Raw genomic sequence first — 17097 nt, 5'->3', positions numbered from 1 at the left:
TTTTTATGAATTTTTTTGGTTATTTTATGATTTTTTTATGATTTTCCATCAAAATTTTATGCTTTTTTTATGATTTTACATCAGAGCTCGATGTTTTGTTTTATTTAATTTTTTAAAGTATATATTTCTTTTTACACTTTAAGGACACTCACAGCAAGGCAGTTGAAACATTTCACGAACAACATAGAATTTTAAAAAATAAGACTGAAAATGGCGTTCGTTCAATTTCAAAGTTAACTTACTTGTTGGGACAAAGTTAATTGGTAAAGAATTCACTTTTACAATCTTTTCTTTTTAATTTCAGTTTGGAGCCTAGCAAGCACTTTCTCACATTTTCTTTTACGATCACGGCCGATGTCAATTCTTGCTTCAGCTGCTTGAAGAACTTTCCGATTCAATGCTGTGTTTGACAATGCCTCCTGAAGCTTTGCATGCCCATCTCCAATAATTTCATCAGCAGCTTTAATGTTTGCTTCAGTTTTTTTAATTTTATCTTCATTTTTTTCGATTCCCTTGTTTTTCTGCCATATTGTTGGCTTCAACAGTAGCCTGAGCACTTTCTTTCTCTTTTCTCAATTTTTCTTCCAGGGCTCTTTCCTGCTCAAGGTCAGCCATATACTTTGCACGAGCACCCTTCACTTCTGAAACTAGTGTTCTGTTAATGGGAAAGTTTACCTCATCATCATACCGATTTAATTCATCTTCCACCATTCTCAGTGCAACAATTGTGATTTCTCTAAGAAAACTTCTATGTGAATCAATCAAATGTTATTAATGGAGAAACCTCTTTCAGGACTGGCATTACCGTGACTTAATGTTAGAACACATTTTGCAAGACTAAGTAGTTGCAGATATTTTTTTATCCCAGCATCATCTAACAGGCCTCCAATTTTTGTCCAATAATAGTCAATTCTCTTGTAGGAAGACACTTTTGGTAAGGGTGTTACAGTTTGGCTGCCTCTTACAGTTTGGGTGTTACAGTTTGGCTGCAATTTGATTAGTGCCTGAGTCCAGTAAGAAGATTGGGAATTGGTGTATTTGTTACTTTCAAGATCAGTCTTTTTGTAAAACTCATCTAGAATATCCTTAGATTGATACCGTAACTACTGTAGTCTTGCCTTATCATAAAGCTCTTCTCTTGAAACAGATACATCATTGCAAAAGCATTTGCAAGGCACTTTTTAAGGCAATTGGAGACTGATTGACGATAGACGTTGTAGCTCCAACATCATTTCTTTTTACTGGGTGCAAAAATTGTGCCTGCTTAATAACAGATGACTGTAATGGCAAATGATGTAAACTAAAAGGTAACTTGTAGCAACCACAAAAAAGTTTAGACAGTCAGATTTAAATTTCTTCTTGTCAGCTTCAGTAAGGACTGCAATATCACTGTCACTGACTAAAAATTTTGCTCGTGTTCCAGCATCAATCAAGTTCAACGGCTTCTGAAGTTCTTTGTTTGTGACATCAAGCAAAAGATTTTCTGACTCTGTGGATGATATGTTCTTTTTTTTGATCAATTTGCTAAACAAAGCCATGATTAGATAGCACATTGCTGAGTAAAGAATGTGAATCAGTGGCTCTTCACATTGGAATTGGACTAAAAACCGTTCAAAGTCACCAGAAGCAAATCATACAAATGAAATATAAGCTTCAATCAAAGGATCCTTTAATGCTTTTGAAATCCTTTTGTATCTCTGGGTGGATGCAATGTTTGACTTGAAGTTTTTTTGCTTAGGCAAAAACTGCAGGAAGTAATGTCAGAGGTCCCACTCAAGATTTAAGGACATGTCCGCCGTGAATTTCGAGGCCTGAGTAACACATTGCTTGCAAATGGCCTCAATAGTTTCCTTGCCTAGCTCTACGCTTTTTCCCAAAACATTGCTGTCAAATTATCCTTTTACCATTCTTCCACAATAACTGCAATGTCTTGAAATCTTGTCAGCGTCTACTTGTCTATGTCTAATGACGTTTAAAACATGCAATGAAGGTATTTAGCTACGCTCCTTTTCTAATTCCAGCTCCACAGACAACGCTGGACTTGATTACGCAACCACAGGTTTATCCTAAATCAGCTCATTCAACAGACGGCGTTACAATCGTTACACAAATAATTAAGCTGTTATCATGGTTGGAACTGTTACACATTGCACTATCTCAATTTTTTTTTGATTTTTACATTCTCAGTTCTCCATCAACACTAAATTTTATGATTTTTTATGATTGCGTCTAAATTTTATGCTATTTTATGATTTTTTCCAAATCAAGCAAAATTTTATGATTTTTTATGATTTTATGCCGAGTGGGACCCCTGTTTTCATCTTCTACAGCACTTGGCTTGACATAAATTGAAACGAACATTGGAGAATAAACGTACAGCAAAAATTGAAAAATATATTATACTCTAGTGCTGTTTTTTGAGAGTTAGTCAACACGAGAGGATTGAAGTTTAAAATTCTCAAATATCCACTGGCTTCTGTCAGCCACCTAGGAAAGAATTGCCTCTTGTTTTCGGAACGGAAACTTTAGCAAGATCTGTGGAACATCCATGAAAGTGAAGCACACTAGTGCCAAATAGCAAGCTTGGTCATTAGGGTGGAGTGAAAAACATATTTTTTTTTTAATCAAAAAATCAGATTAACCAAAAGTGGCGTATGGACCTAAAACCAACTTCTGAGAAGGTTTTGGGTTTGTGCCACCTACACCCAGGTAGCCCATAATTTTTAAAGGTCATCTGAGGGTCAAATTTCATGAAAATCCCATAACTTGGAAACCGGTTAAGCTAGAATGTTGGTTTTTGGCTTAAAATTTCCAGAAGGTCCATGTTTATATATGCTCTAATGCAACTTTTGTCTCTATTTTAACTGCATAAGCTGATAATAATAAAAATTGACGTTTTAGTTTGAAAGCTATGTCACGTGAAGCATTGAAAATGCTATATTTGAACTATTTGTACCCATAGTTATGTGTTAAGGCATAATAGGTACAAACTGACTAAGTACTGCTTAAAATACTTTCTAAGTAGTTAGTACAAAGGATATGCAAGCAACAATCATGAATATGTGACAAAAAAACTCAATGACAAAAATAATGTAGCAAAGACTCATATGCAATAATGTTACAATGTTATTTGACATTAAGTTTCAAAATTTACATCTTTGGTTTCTATGAAATTTATAAGAAACTACTTACAATCAGGGTCGCATAATTATAAAAATTATCATGTGGTGAAAAAATATTGAAAACCTTCAACCTGAAAACATCAGGACTATCAAAGTTAGAAAAAATATATTTCGACTCTGATCCATTGTAAAATTGGGCAAGGCTGACTCTGGTTTGGTAAAAGACCCTTGCCAACCTTAATCCACCACTGTTTGCAATCAGTGTTACAGAAACCATGACATCAACTCATTTATAATTACACGTATCCAATAGCAATACACAGCCAGGGGCTCCGAGAGGGGGGAAGTCGGGCAACTTTCCCCCCTAGCATAATATTGTAAAGGAAAAACAAATGCAGAGAAGCATGAATTTGAAACTGCTCAAGTAGGCTTCTTGAATGAGGCAGGTTTATTTTGAATTTCCTATCTGGTCTAGTTACACTTGAAAATGACACAAGCTACAGTAGATCAATTACTCCAAAAATGATATGACCACGAGAGTCAAACCAGTGCTGCATGATCTTGAGCCGGGCGCATAACCACTGAGCTAACAGGGTGGACTTACGCCTGGCTAACGCAGTTTTTGAAGTCAAGGTTCCGTTGGTCAAGCAAAAATAGTAGGCTACACGCTTAGCCAAACGCAGCAGCACCAGTTTTCAAGTTAAAACAATAGAAAATTGATGATGCAGAAATCAGTAGGCTTAACAGCATCAAATTTTACGTCTTGAAGCAGTTTAACATCGCCTACCTTAATACGAGAATGATTTGTTCTTGATGAGATACATTTGAAGTTACATATACTATGATCGAAAAATACTTGGAACTGCCTATTTCATTCAAAGATTTTTTTTTTTAAGTTGGTACACTATCATTTTAGTGGCAAAAATGGGCCCCCTCAAACGTGAAAAAACGAAAAGCTACTCGTTTTTCCTTTAGGCTACAATGTTATCCTAGGGGGGAAAGTTGCCCGACTTCCCCCCTCTCGGAGCCCCTGGCTGTGTATTGCTATTGGATACGTGTAATTATGAATGAGTTGATGTCATGGTTTCTAAAACACTCATTGCAAACAGTCGGAATGGCCCGTTTCGGTGAGTCCGATTCGGTGAGTCCGATCCCTTAATGGGGGATTTTTTCAATTTTTTTTTTTAAATTTTCGGGTACCGTAGACTAACTATCATTGCCGTTTTAGGGTTAGGGGTTAGAGGTTAGGAACTCACCGAATCGGACTCACCGAATAGTAGCAGACCCGCAAACAGTGGTGGATTAAGGTTGGCAAGGGTCTTTACCAAACCAGAGTCAGCCTTGTCCAAATTTGCAATGGATCAGAGTCGAAGTATTTTTTTCTGACTTTGATAGTCCTGATGTTTTCAGGTTGAAGGATTTCAATATTTTTTCACCACATGATAATTTTTATAATGCGACCCTGATTGTAAGTAGTTTCTTATAAATTTCATGGAAACCAAAGATGTAAATTTTGAAACTTAATGTCAAATAACATTGTAACATTATTGCATATATATGAGCCTTTGCTACATTATTTTTGTCATTGAGTTTTTTTGTCACATATCCATGATTGTTGTTTGTACTAACTACTTAGAAAGTATTTTAAGCAGTACTTAGTCAGTTTGTACCTATTATGCCTTAACACATAACTATGGGTGCAAATAGTTCAAATATAGCATTTTCAATTCTTCACTAGGGTGGCCAAAAAAAATGGAAATTTTTTATTTTTGTTTGCACACCCTCTCATTTGAGGAGGATTCATGAAAAAATGACACTGTGAAAATTTGAAGTGAATCCGACAAGAGGAAGTGCTCTCCCACCGACCTCAAAGTTTGCTTTCTTTGGCATAATTCGTCAAAATTCCTTGAATATGTGACGTAATTCTTTTTTGACTTATCTACATTGCAGTTGCAGCATTTTTGTGTAAACCATTGTTTTACTCTGAATTTATGATACAATAAGTGTTTCCACATGCAGAAAAACAGAAATAATACACAAAATAGATCACATTAACAAGCGTTTGGTATGAAATTAAATGCACTGAACTTTAGCTAAAACCGCATAAAAGTACGTTCACCAGTCACGATCGCAACGCTTCAGGTGACAACACATTGCCCAGAAATTGCAAGAGAAATGTTTGTAAAGAGTCAAGCCATTGGTTGACTTTATTGCACTTGTTGGAAGCAGCTTTCTGTGGTGCTTGACCACTTGATAGAGGAGCTGGCGCTGTTGTTCATTTTTTGTATGGACTTCATTGAAGTCAGTAGCTAATTTGACTGCCTGCTCTGCACAATCATTGACGGCTTTGAGATGACGCCAAACTTTGCATGCTTCTTTATAATCATCACGATCACGCCATGTGTCAACAGAAGCAGTGACTCGAAAAGGTTAAGTAAACGCTGTGTTACAAACTGTGCCAAAGAGAGACGTTTAAACTTGACAATTTTGTTTGGGGCATCACGACGAACATCTTCGGGAAATGGGTCTTTCTTAAGAGCATTAACGATTGCCTTCTTTTCATCATCTGTGTTATTATCACTGAATAAAGGCAGTGCAGCAAGATCCTCACTGATGTACCACAAGCGCAACCTCAACTTTTTTCTGCCACTTGAGAAATTGCATTGTCAACCTCTTTATAATCCTCTGTGAGCTGTAACATTGCTAGGTCATTTGTAGGGGCAGATATTGATGGTGCTGCAAACCAAAAAGTGGCATAGATGGTAGTAGTTAATATTACTTCATCTACAACTGTACTGCATGCAAGTGGCAGTGTAATCTTATTGACCTTCATCTCGTAGTAGACGGCGAAGAACCACATCCCATACAGGCAGCTGACATGGCCCTCAAGAGAGTCAACAAATGGACACCCACTCTCTAGTGTTGACTCCCTTGAGGGGCTATGTCAGCTGCCTGTATGGGGTCTGGGGTGTGGTTCTACGAGATGAAGATCAATAAGGTTACACTGCCACTTGCTTGCAGTACAGTTCTTGTGAGTGAAAGCTAATATCGCTACCACTGCAAAGACTCACGTTGTTACCAAACTAAAACGCATCCATCAAGAGCATATAGGAGAATCAAAGCACAAAGAGAGGCGAAATTCAGCTTCCCAGCTGACCTCGGAAGCTGACTTCACCCAGAGCTTAAGTGCATTATTTGATATTGCACATGCTAACTGGGAATGCCGCATAACAATACCAAAAGACTGTCAGTTTTTGATAGACCAAGGTGGTGCATGACAGATACTGATGACAACAGAGGACCCAATGCATCGGCAAGCTGCTGCAAAGTATAGAAAGCGCAAAGATGATGAACAGAGACGCAACAGAAATCGCATTGATCCAGTACCATCAAGTGCTGCTGCTTTCTCATCTGAAAATGATTAGCAGATGAAGATTCTTCCAGTGACCCACTGTTTGCACTGTAAATCCAAATAACACCAAAACAAAAGAAAACCCAGTAGGAGCAGCCATTACCAAAACGCTGCATTATCGATAATCCACTGTTTAATGCAGCACTGAACAGAACTATAACATCAAGTCGTCAAGCAATGATGATCGTCACTCCTGCTCTTGCTGCAGCTGGAATTGATATAAATGAATTGACAATGTCACATTCCTCTGTCATGAATTCTCGAAACAAAAACGTGAAAGCCTGGCAGCTGCAGTGCTGCAAAAATTTAAACCAACAGTTACAGTTCCACTTGTTGTTCATTTTCATGGTAAACATTTGACTAATGCCAATGGCACAAAGTGCGAATCTTTGGCCATTGTAGTTTCTGGTATGCATGTTGAGATACTGCTTGGCATTCCGAAGCTGCCTGTTGGAACGGGATCACTAATGGGCCAAAAAGTAGTGGAATTCATACACGAGTTGTAGCAGAGCACTTAGCTGCACTTTGTTTTGACACGACATCAAGCAATACAGGAATCCACACTGAAGCTATCACTGTCATGCAGCAGGCATTTAATCGAAGGCTGCTATTTCTTGCATGCCATGATCTCAAAGTCGTCAATGATTGTGCAGAGCGGTCACTGGGCAGTCAAATTAGCTACTGACTTCAATGAAGTCCTTACAGAAAATGAACAACAGCGCCAGCTCCTCCATCAGGTGATCGAGCAACACAGAAAGCTGCTTCCAACAAGTGCAAGTAAAAGCCAACATGCCAACAGCTCCATTAAATAAAATCAATGGCTTGACTCTTTACAAACATTTCTTTTGCTTTTTCTGGGCAATGTGTTGTCACCTGAAGCGTTGCGACTGTGACTGGTGAACGTACTTTTATATGGTTTTCGCTAAAGTTTAGTGCATTTAATTTCATACCAAACGCTTGTTAATGTGATCTATTTTGTGTATTATTTCTGTTTTTCTGCATGTGGAAACACTTATTATATCATAAATTCAGAGTAAAACAATGGTTAACACAAAAATGCTGCAACTGCAATGTAGATAAGTCAAAAAAGAATTACGTCACATATTCAAGGAATTTTGATGAATTATGCCAAAGAAAGCAAATTTAGAGGTCGGTGGGAGAGCACTTCCTCTTGTCGGATTCACTTCAAATTTTCACAGTGTCATTTTTTCATGAATCCTCCTCAAATGAGAGGGTGTGCAAATAAAAATAAAAAATTTTCATTTTTTTTGGCCACCCTATTCTTCACGTTACATAGCTTTCAAACTAAAACGTCAATTTTTATTATTATCAGCTTATGCAGTTAAAATAGAGACAAAAGTTGCATTAGAGCATATATAAACATGGACCTTCTGGAAATTTTAAGCCAAAAACCAACATTCTAACTTAACCAGTTTACAAGTTATGGGATTTTCATGAAATTTGACCCTCAGATGACCTTTAAAAATTATGGGCCACCTGGGTGTAGGTGGCACAAACCCAAAACCTTCTCAGAAGTTGGTTTTAGGTCCATACGCCACTTTTGGTTAATCTGATTTTTTGATTTGAAAAAAAAAATGTTTTTCACTCCACCCTATTGGTCATCTCTCATGGACTTGTGATTGTTGCCGAAAAACTCAGACAGTAAACCCTCCAAGCAATCTCCAATCATTTTTTGTGTCTATGCACTGGGTTTGATGTTAGGTTGTTGGAGATTGGACTCCGTTAGGTCATCTTTGAAACGAGATTAAAGACAGAATCTTCCACAAGTTTGTCTGATGCTTTCGTGTTTCCATCATATGCTGTAATTATATCACCCAGATTCCAGATATAACTCATTGTTATGATACAGGCATTCGAGGACAAGTACATCATGACCATACTTTTCGTTGATATATAATACTGGGTTATTCTTGCACATATACCTTTTACATGACCAGTGTTGACAGCTGTTGTATCAGTCATTATGCTGATGACATTTTTCAATAAATTTGAATGCATGAGCTGCTTCAGTGCAATGAAGCAGTTGTCCCCAGTAATGCTGGTGTCTTTTCGAAATGTTTGCAGCGCTACAAAAAAATACTTTCACAAAAAGGACAGCAGCCTTTCTCTTTGAAAAATCTTTTTCCCATCGTAGCATAATTAATGAAACACTGCATTATGCAATTCTGCCTCTTTACCATCAAGGAGAGTCTTAGTAAGTTTGCTGGATCTCCTATAGATAGAATGTTATATGGTGTCGTTTGGCATCTGGAACTTTCAGCTGCTCTGCCCCACAATCCAATAACCCTTGAGATAGTCGCTTGCCAGATGTTTTGCCCCTGAGATCTTTCGTTCCGACTTCTCAGCCCTACAAGACATTGCCTACCATCATGGAAAGCGGGGGACTACGAGTGGCAAAACACCGTAACCGAAATGATATTTTATTCGAAGTTGGGAAGGGCAGAAACATCTTGTGCAGTGGTTGTCAATGGTACATACTGTTTCTGCGGACTTGAATTAGACTACTGAATGTTCTTTGCGCTTGCGTCATCTAAAACTCGCTTATTTTAAAGCACAGTAAGAACTGATCTTACAGTAGTTTCAAGCGGTTTTAGTCTCTACGATAATCTGTCGTAAAGGCTTTGAACTAAAGACGCAGGCCCGGTTAACGAGATTGACAGCTAGTGAAGTTACTGTTTACTATTAAAGTGTGGTTGTCTCTGAATTATTCCATCCATTAGGAGCCACTAAATGGAGAGCAGTCCTGAAATTGCCTGACTCAAGCGCACAACCCAAGAGTTGAACCAGCGTTGCTAAATCTTGCAGATTCTTTTTTCATAAAGTCAGGCGCTTTTTATCCAACTGAGCTATCAGTGCGGATATCGGGACAACAATAAGTTGTCATTGTGTTAGGAATAGCGTTTGGCAGGACATAAGACATTTGTTCTTAATTATACAACAAAGACGCTACTATTCACTAAACTTTTGGACACTACAAGACCTATCTGTGATTCAATTCAAAGTTCAAATTCAAGATACTTTTCTCTGTGATTTGATTCGAAGTTCAAATTCAAGAGACTTTTTGTCCCTTATCGACTTCAAATAAAATAAGATTCGAACTGGGGTGATCCATTCATCCGTACAAACGGAAAATGTGGCAAGAATTTCTGAAATGCCGAAAGATCCGGGCCGAAAGATCTCAGGGACGAAACATTTGGCACCCAGATAGTCTATACGATGTTAATTTTATAATCGACTTGAATAACATGTCAAATAGCAGCCACTGTATGAAGCAGTCTATGTATATCAACTAAATACGCAAGTCTTGTTGTTTTAAGATAACCTCTGAAACGTCAATCGCGTCTTCGTATTGATAGAATTATTACGTTACTTTTACAGACATAAAGCCTGTGTTTACTTAAATCCATATATCTCTTTCCACGGAGTTGGTGATCTATCGAATTGTACAAAAACAAGTTACATTTTTAGCAATTCCTTATTCTTCCCGAAAAACAAGTTAAATAATTGCTGTCAGTTTCTAGACAAGAGACTGGGCTTGCAACGATTGACTCATGAAACGGCACCAGAGTATCTGTAGTGTGTTGTTTTAAAATGCTATTTTTAACTTCCATTGCCCTAAAAAACAACTTATGTCATCTTGTGGGCTGAAAATTAAGCGTTGTTTTTCATCATCCATTTAAACGTTGGCATAGCACGGCCAACGGTAATTCAACGTCTAAATATTGTGTGTCTGTATGTGAATGTCAATACTTGATGTAGCACAACATTTCTTCGAAGCTTTCGCCGCATCTTGAAAGATGTTGTATGAACGTTAGCAAACAATTGTTATCCGCTTGCTTGCTTCAACCAAGGCATATTACTGAAGCTATTTTTTCTTATCGTTGTCTTTATATAACGCACATCCTCTGCGTTTTGCTGCAATCAGCATAAAAGCTTAGCAAAGCGAAGTCTGTTTACTTGTGAAAGCATAGACGAGCAATGCTCTCTGAGTTTTGTATTAGCTGCATTTGGTAAAACGAGATGTTTAAATCTTAACTCTTAAAGCATAAATTGAGAAACTTTATGTTAAATATTTCTTGACCATTTACTAACTGTAAATTTTGTATTCTATTTGAATAAGATGCACTAGTAGAATCAATTGCTGTATGACTGTTACGACTATTATAATTGGATTATTGCTTGTACGGATTATCACTTCAAGCCCTGATTGCTGTCTCGGTGAGTCTGAACTATAATCACCAGCTCTATCTAGAAGTGAAGTAGCCTATATCTGCCCACTAAGTTTGTTAAACGACCTTGCGACCTTGTGGCTGGACCTTGCGACCTGCAACCCAGTGACCTTGCGACCTGCAACCCAGTGACCTTGCGACCTGCAACCTTGTGGCTGAACTTGCGACCTGTAACCCCGTGAACTCGAGATCAGCAACTTGTGATCCTGTGACTTTGTGACCTTCTGACTTTGTGATCTTGCAACCTTTCTGCCATAATAAAATAACAGAACTCAAGACCCTGTTCGGATTCAATTTCCTTGGCTTGTTTCTCTGTCTGTTGTAGGCGCATAACCGTATTAACTGAGCGAGGCATATAATAATCCAATCCACTGTTTGGCGCCAGTGAGAAAGATATTCTTTAACGTAGAATTCGCGTCAAAATTCTACATACGATGAGAGCTTTTTAGTGCTCAAAACACAAGCCTTGTTGGAAATAATATCTGGCCTTAACGATGATCTTTGATATTCAACCTCTGAGGTGCTATTTGTCATATCCAACATTTTACTGATGTTGTTCAGCAACTGTGATGAGTGAAAATAGAGCTAATATCAACCTGTACCATGAAACTGTGAAATTTTTTAAATTTTTTTTTCACAAAACATAGTTTTTGCTTAATCCAGCTCATTCTCCATCAAATGTTGATCGAAATGATATGCAACATGACATGTTTATCATGTAAAATGTAGATTTCACAAAAGTTTACAAGTTTTACAATTTATGGCAAACTATGAAATTTTGGGAGTGAGCATGGGACCCTTGTTTTTTTCTTTTTCGCTGAGACTTTTCAGTCATTTGTCCAAAATGATTTGAAAAAATTCGGTAATTTTTTGTTTATTTTGGTCATTTTTTCTGATGAAAGTATTTCCTTTTTGACCAAATTGACATTTTGACCGAATTGACTATATATTTTTTCGGACATTTTGACCGAATTGACTATATATTTTTTCAGACATTTTGTTAAAAAATCGGTCAATGACCAACAAAAAACTCAGGACCCTTAAAAGTTAAAATTTTTCCCAAACAATTTTTTGTTGTTGTAGTTTCACAATATTTCCGAGCAGAAAATAATACTTGGAATATTTGCTTTAAAACTTTGTTGAAAAATGCAACACCCTAGTGGTTTGTCAAGTAACCTTTTTAATGCACTCAGTCATGGCCCAGAAGCCAAGACAGGAAAAACATCATATCAATCCTTTCTTTCATTGTTGATGTTATTTAATTACAATTAACAATTAAACATGTTGAATACAAAGCACAGAAAACTATTGAAACATTCAAATAATTGGCAAGTTTACTTAATATCTTAACATACCAAGCTGTTGCCCACGTCGATTGAACTTAGCATAAATACCATGATGCTGACATGATGAAACCAAGTTGAAACTGGTCAAAAATATCAGAAAAACCACTCGAGTCACTTTTCCTTTCATTTTGGATAGTCTTAGATCAAAATAATCATCACAAACCTGCAGTTGCATAAAACGGCACACAATACAAAAAGTCTGCAGAACCCACCAATGAAAAGATTATTTATCAAGAATTAAAATGTCATGCATCTGTTTCTTTGAATCATTGAGGAAATCTCTACCCTTGGATTGAGAAAGAATTTTATGAAGCTTATTCTTGGGAGTTTTGCATACTTGCAGAGGCTTTGAACCACTGACACAGGCCGGCCACCGAGTTTGATAGAGTGAAGTTTTTGCTGGTTAATACTTGTAAATTGTCTGCCCCGATAGATCACTTGGTCTTGACACTTGACTTTGTGAATGAAGAAGCTTTGAAATCAAGCGACACTGGTTCGGCTCTCGGGGTGTGCGCTTAAGCAATTTGCATTCAAGAACTGCTCTCCATTCAGCGGCACATAATGGATGGAATAATTCCCAGGCAACAACACTTCAACACAATCGTAAACTTTACTCAGTCAATCTCGGTAACTGGCCTTGCATCAAAAGACTCTACAAGTACGGTATGCTAAACTATCAGGAATAAGCATCAAGCAATCATGGCTTTGTCAATCCGAGAATAAAGATTCAAAAACCAAACCAACCAAATTACTGCATCCACTACGTACCGCTGAATGAAGAGTAGTCTTTAAACTGAGTCGCTCAAACATACACCCCACGAGATGAACCATTGTTTAAAAATGGCAGTGGCTATTCAATCGGCGCCGGTCTTTGAATCTGAAACACTATTTGACCGTCATTATACAGTCACTTTTTTTCTTTTTCTCTTTCAAAGCAAAAGACGAGAAGCGCGTATATAAGTTCTAATCCAACCATTTTATCCAACTCGATATGTGGCACGTGGGATACGTCGCTGGCTCCTATTCTAGAGGGACTGAGTTTGATACTACCCGGAAGCGTTCTTTCTTTTTTTAACTAAATTTTGACCCGAAGTGCATTTTTGTAGTCAATTTTTAATTTGAGTTGCATTACATTTACATACCATTACCATTTTTTTAAAAGAAGCATTGTATAACTAACTTGTTGAGAGCAAAAATGTAATGCTTCGTTCGGCAAACACGGTCACATCAATCAATCATTTTATTTTTCGTCATTAACGCGTCCGGGACGAAAAAGATACTAACTACAAAAATCGATATAGACCTACAAGCACGTTAATGAACGGGAAAAGGTGGCAAAACCTTGAAAGGTTTAAAACGTGCCTGAATGAAAAATTATGTAGTAGGCTATATACCGTATCAGTAGTTAGCACAGCCACAATCGGAAAAATACCCAGAGAAATTCTCAAATTCCGGCAAATTAAAAAAACTCTAACTTTATTACTCACATTTGAAAAGACATAAAATATAATTAAAAACTGACTACAAAAATGCACTTCCTGTCAAAATTTAGTTAAAAAATAAATAAAAGAAGGAATGCTTCCGGATAGTATCGAACTCAATCCCTCTAGAGTCGTAGCCGGCGACGTATCGCACGCGTCACGTAACAAGTTGAATGAGTTGGTTGGATTTAGAACTTATATGCGTGCTTTTCGTCTTTTGCTTTGAAAGAGAAAAAGAAAAAAAGTGACTGTATAGTGATGTCATGACCGGTCAAATAGTGTTTCAGATTCAAAGACCGGCGCCGGTCAAATAGCCACTGCCTTTAAAAATTGATCCATGGTAGACTGATAGAGAATTTGAAAATGGAGAGGAGGACCATTGCTCAAAGTATTTTTTATGAGACTCTCTTAAGGAGCTCGTCATCAGAATGAAGTCAACTTTATTGTGGTTGGTGGTTGAAGATTTAGATAAAGGGGATGATGACTTGACACAGTGTCCTGTCAAAGACACAGTCACATGCTTTTGAGCAGGTTCGAACCATCGGCCTTTTGAGCGTCATAGCCTATCAGGAATCTCATCACTCAACTACACAGACAATGTTGCAAGTCACTGTGGAGAGGTTTATCTTGATTAGAAGATCTATTCAGAAAACAATGTTGAAAATTTCGACCAATTAAAATGGAGTAATTTTGGACTGAACAAAATGATAAAACATAATACAAATAAAATAAAGATTTGGTAAAAACAAATTGCTAATAAAAACAAACTCCTAAACAGAGTTAGACGAAGTGCTGCAGCTTCTAGCAATGAATGAACCACCGTGCAGGGGGTACTTTTGGACCAGGGCCGCAACTTTACAAAAAGGTACTATAAAAAAATCCCCTTTGCTGAAACTTCAGCAATAATTTTAAGACCAATCAAAGCGGCTTTTTTAGTAGAGCATGCAACGAAAATCAGTGAAGCATGATGTCATTTTTTCACAGATTGGGTTTGCTGTTCATTGCAACTTGCGAGGCTGTTTTGTTTAACAAGTTTTAACCTAGTTGAGAAGGAGCGATAATATCTTCCTGGCGTCAGCACCACCTGACTACTCACTATAGAACAGCGAATTTGGGGCCCAAAGATCTCATTTGTACCGGGCCCAAAATATCTTCTCAACGGTCCTGGTCGCAATAACTTAGTAGAATTTAAAAACTCATGAAGAAGAAAAGAGAAAAAAATAAAAGTTTTTCAAAAATTTTTGAATAAAAAATCAAAGCAAAGACAAAAAAATGGACAGTTGCTATATTAATTGTAGCGCGGTGGTGACGTAGGCCTACTGCATGATGAGACGCCCTCTCATACCCAGCCGTCGTTCGGACGACAACACCTCTGGATACGATGGCGGCGTGAGGTGATCAGGACAGGGTAGTCTTCAGTGTTACATTTATTCTATTTTCAGACATGGGAACGAAGGTGTAACACAGCAAGCATAACGAAATCCAAAAGACCATTGAACGGAAAACGCCAGAACTGAAGATTAACAGCCCCGAAACCAGAAACTAATAATAACAACGCTATGCTGCACTACGTTACAGAAATCTGAAGGTTTTGCAACTTTATCATTTAGTTTATACCAAAGACAGGCAAGACACAACAATACCACAGGGTTGAGCATTACAACAGTATATATTTTACATATTTACAAAATAGTTTAACATTCAAACGTTTTCGGCTTAACCTAAGCCCTCATCAGGAATCTGAAAATATTAATAAAATACAATAAATTTCAACTTCTTGAAGGTAACTAGCTAACTAATTGTAAGCATCAAGAAATACGCAGCGGTTAAAAGCAATAGTGTGGAAAACAAACAGACGGACGGAAAACAAAATTACATTAGAAAAAGGCAACCACATGACTACAAACGAATTAGCACCACATTTACAATTGAAAAAGCACGCGAAACCTTGCCTTTTTTGGACGTTGAAATTAAAATTAATGCTACCGAATTTGATACTTGGGTTTGGCGCAAACCAACCCATACTGGTTTGTTTTTGAATTTTGACGCATTATGCCCATCGAAATGGAAATCTGGTCTGATCATGTGCCTATTAGCTCGGGCTAAAATGATTTGCTGTAATGATGCTCTTTTTAATACTGAAACAGAGAAATTAAAACAAATGTTCTATAATAATGGTTATCCAAAATTATACTTTGAAAAAATATTGAATCGCTTTATCTCCACGAATTCCGACCAACAAGAAAAGGCTGAAAATGAGTTAAATTTGAAGCATTGTTTGTCCATTCCGTTTGTGGGAAAAGATTCTAAAACGTTTGCTCGCAAAATCGGACAGTTTATGAAAAGTAAATTTGATGTGGACGTTTTTCCTGTTTATAAAACATTCAAAATCAGTTCGTATTTTCAACTAAAGTCCCAGACGCCTTCGCCTCTCTGTTCAAATGTCGTATATTGTTTTACATGTCCGTGTGATTCGGCATTGACGTACATCGGTATGTCCACCAGACATTTGACCACGAGAGTAAGGGAGCATCTGAACTTTAGAGACTTAAAGAAAAGTGCCATCAAAGACCATATTATGGAGCGTTCCTTTTGCACAAATCGAAAATTCTCTGCTGACTCATTTAAAATTTTACGCAAAGGCAAATCCCAATTTGACACAAAAATTCAGGAAGCGCTATTAATCAAACGCTACAACCCAAATTTAAACAAACAATTATTTGCTGGCGGCGCGTCCATTCTACTAAACATTTACTGAGTTAGATGGATCACGTTCCCTGTGGTGCTAATTCGTTTGTAGTCATGTGGTTGCCTTTTTCTAATGTAATTTTGTTTTTCGTCCGTCTGTTTGTTTTCCACACTATTGCTTTTAACCGCTGCGTATTTCTTGATGCTTACAATTAGTTAGCTAGTTACCTTCAAGAAGTTGAAATTTATTGTATTTTATTAATATTTTCAGATTCCTGATGAGGGCTTAGGTTAAGCCGAAAACGTTTGAATGTTAAACTATTTTGTAAATATGAAAAAAATATATACTGTTGTAATGCTCAACCCTGTGGTATTGTTGTGTCTTGCCTGTCTTTGGTATAAAAAAGCAAACTCTCTCCCGAAACTATATTATCATTTAGTTTAGTTTGTTAGTCAGTTTTATAAGTTACCATATTGTCCACCCCGATAACTCAATTGGTTAGCACGTCACTTCTGGAACGAAGAAGCTTCAAGATCAAGCGGCGCTGGTTCGACTCTCGGGGTGTGTGCTTGAGGATGCAACCTAGTTCGTAGGCTACCATGAACAGTTCGGACCGTCAGATCGTACCTTGAAAAGATCGAAAAAAAAAAATTAAAAAAAGCCGAAGTCGCTGATCGCAGTTTCCGCAATCATTTTAAAATTTTTCCCCTGAAAAGATCGAGAGAAAAAATAGCTCAAAACCGAAGTCCGCTGATCGCAGTTTCCGCAAACATTTTTCCGCAGTTTCCGCTAACCCT

At 37.4% G+C, this 17097-nt stretch overlaps 1 protein-coding gene across 5 annotated transcripts in view; it reads right to left on the bottom strand.

The window, feature by feature from the left end:
* LOC145781005 (uncharacterized) overlaps positions 1 to 16890 on the bottom strand; it is a 43627-nt gene extending 26737 nt beyond the window's left edge. For 3 of the 5 annotated variants that reach the window (XR_014290692.1, XM_082592702.1, XM_082592706.1), the window contains exon 1: positions 16770 to 16890. The gene's annotated coding sequence lies outside the window, so the exon portion shown is untranslated. Of the gene's footprint in view, positions 1 to 12139; positions 12279 to 16769 lie in introns of those variants that run through there. The other 2 variants (XM_082592704.1, XM_082592705.1) reach the window with 2 other exon arrangements.
* Between the last annotated feature and the right edge of the window lie 207 nt (positions 16891 to 17097).

Source organism: Aplidium turbinatum, chromosome 12, assembly GCF_918807975.1.
Source record: "Aplidium turbinatum chromosome 12, kaAplTurb1.1, whole genome shotgun sequence".
Classification (NCBI taxonomy): Eukaryota; Metazoa; Chordata; class Ascidiacea; order Aplousobranchia; family Polyclinidae; genus Aplidium; species Aplidium turbinatum.
This window is presented reverse-complemented; position numbering and strand designations above follow the sequence as displayed.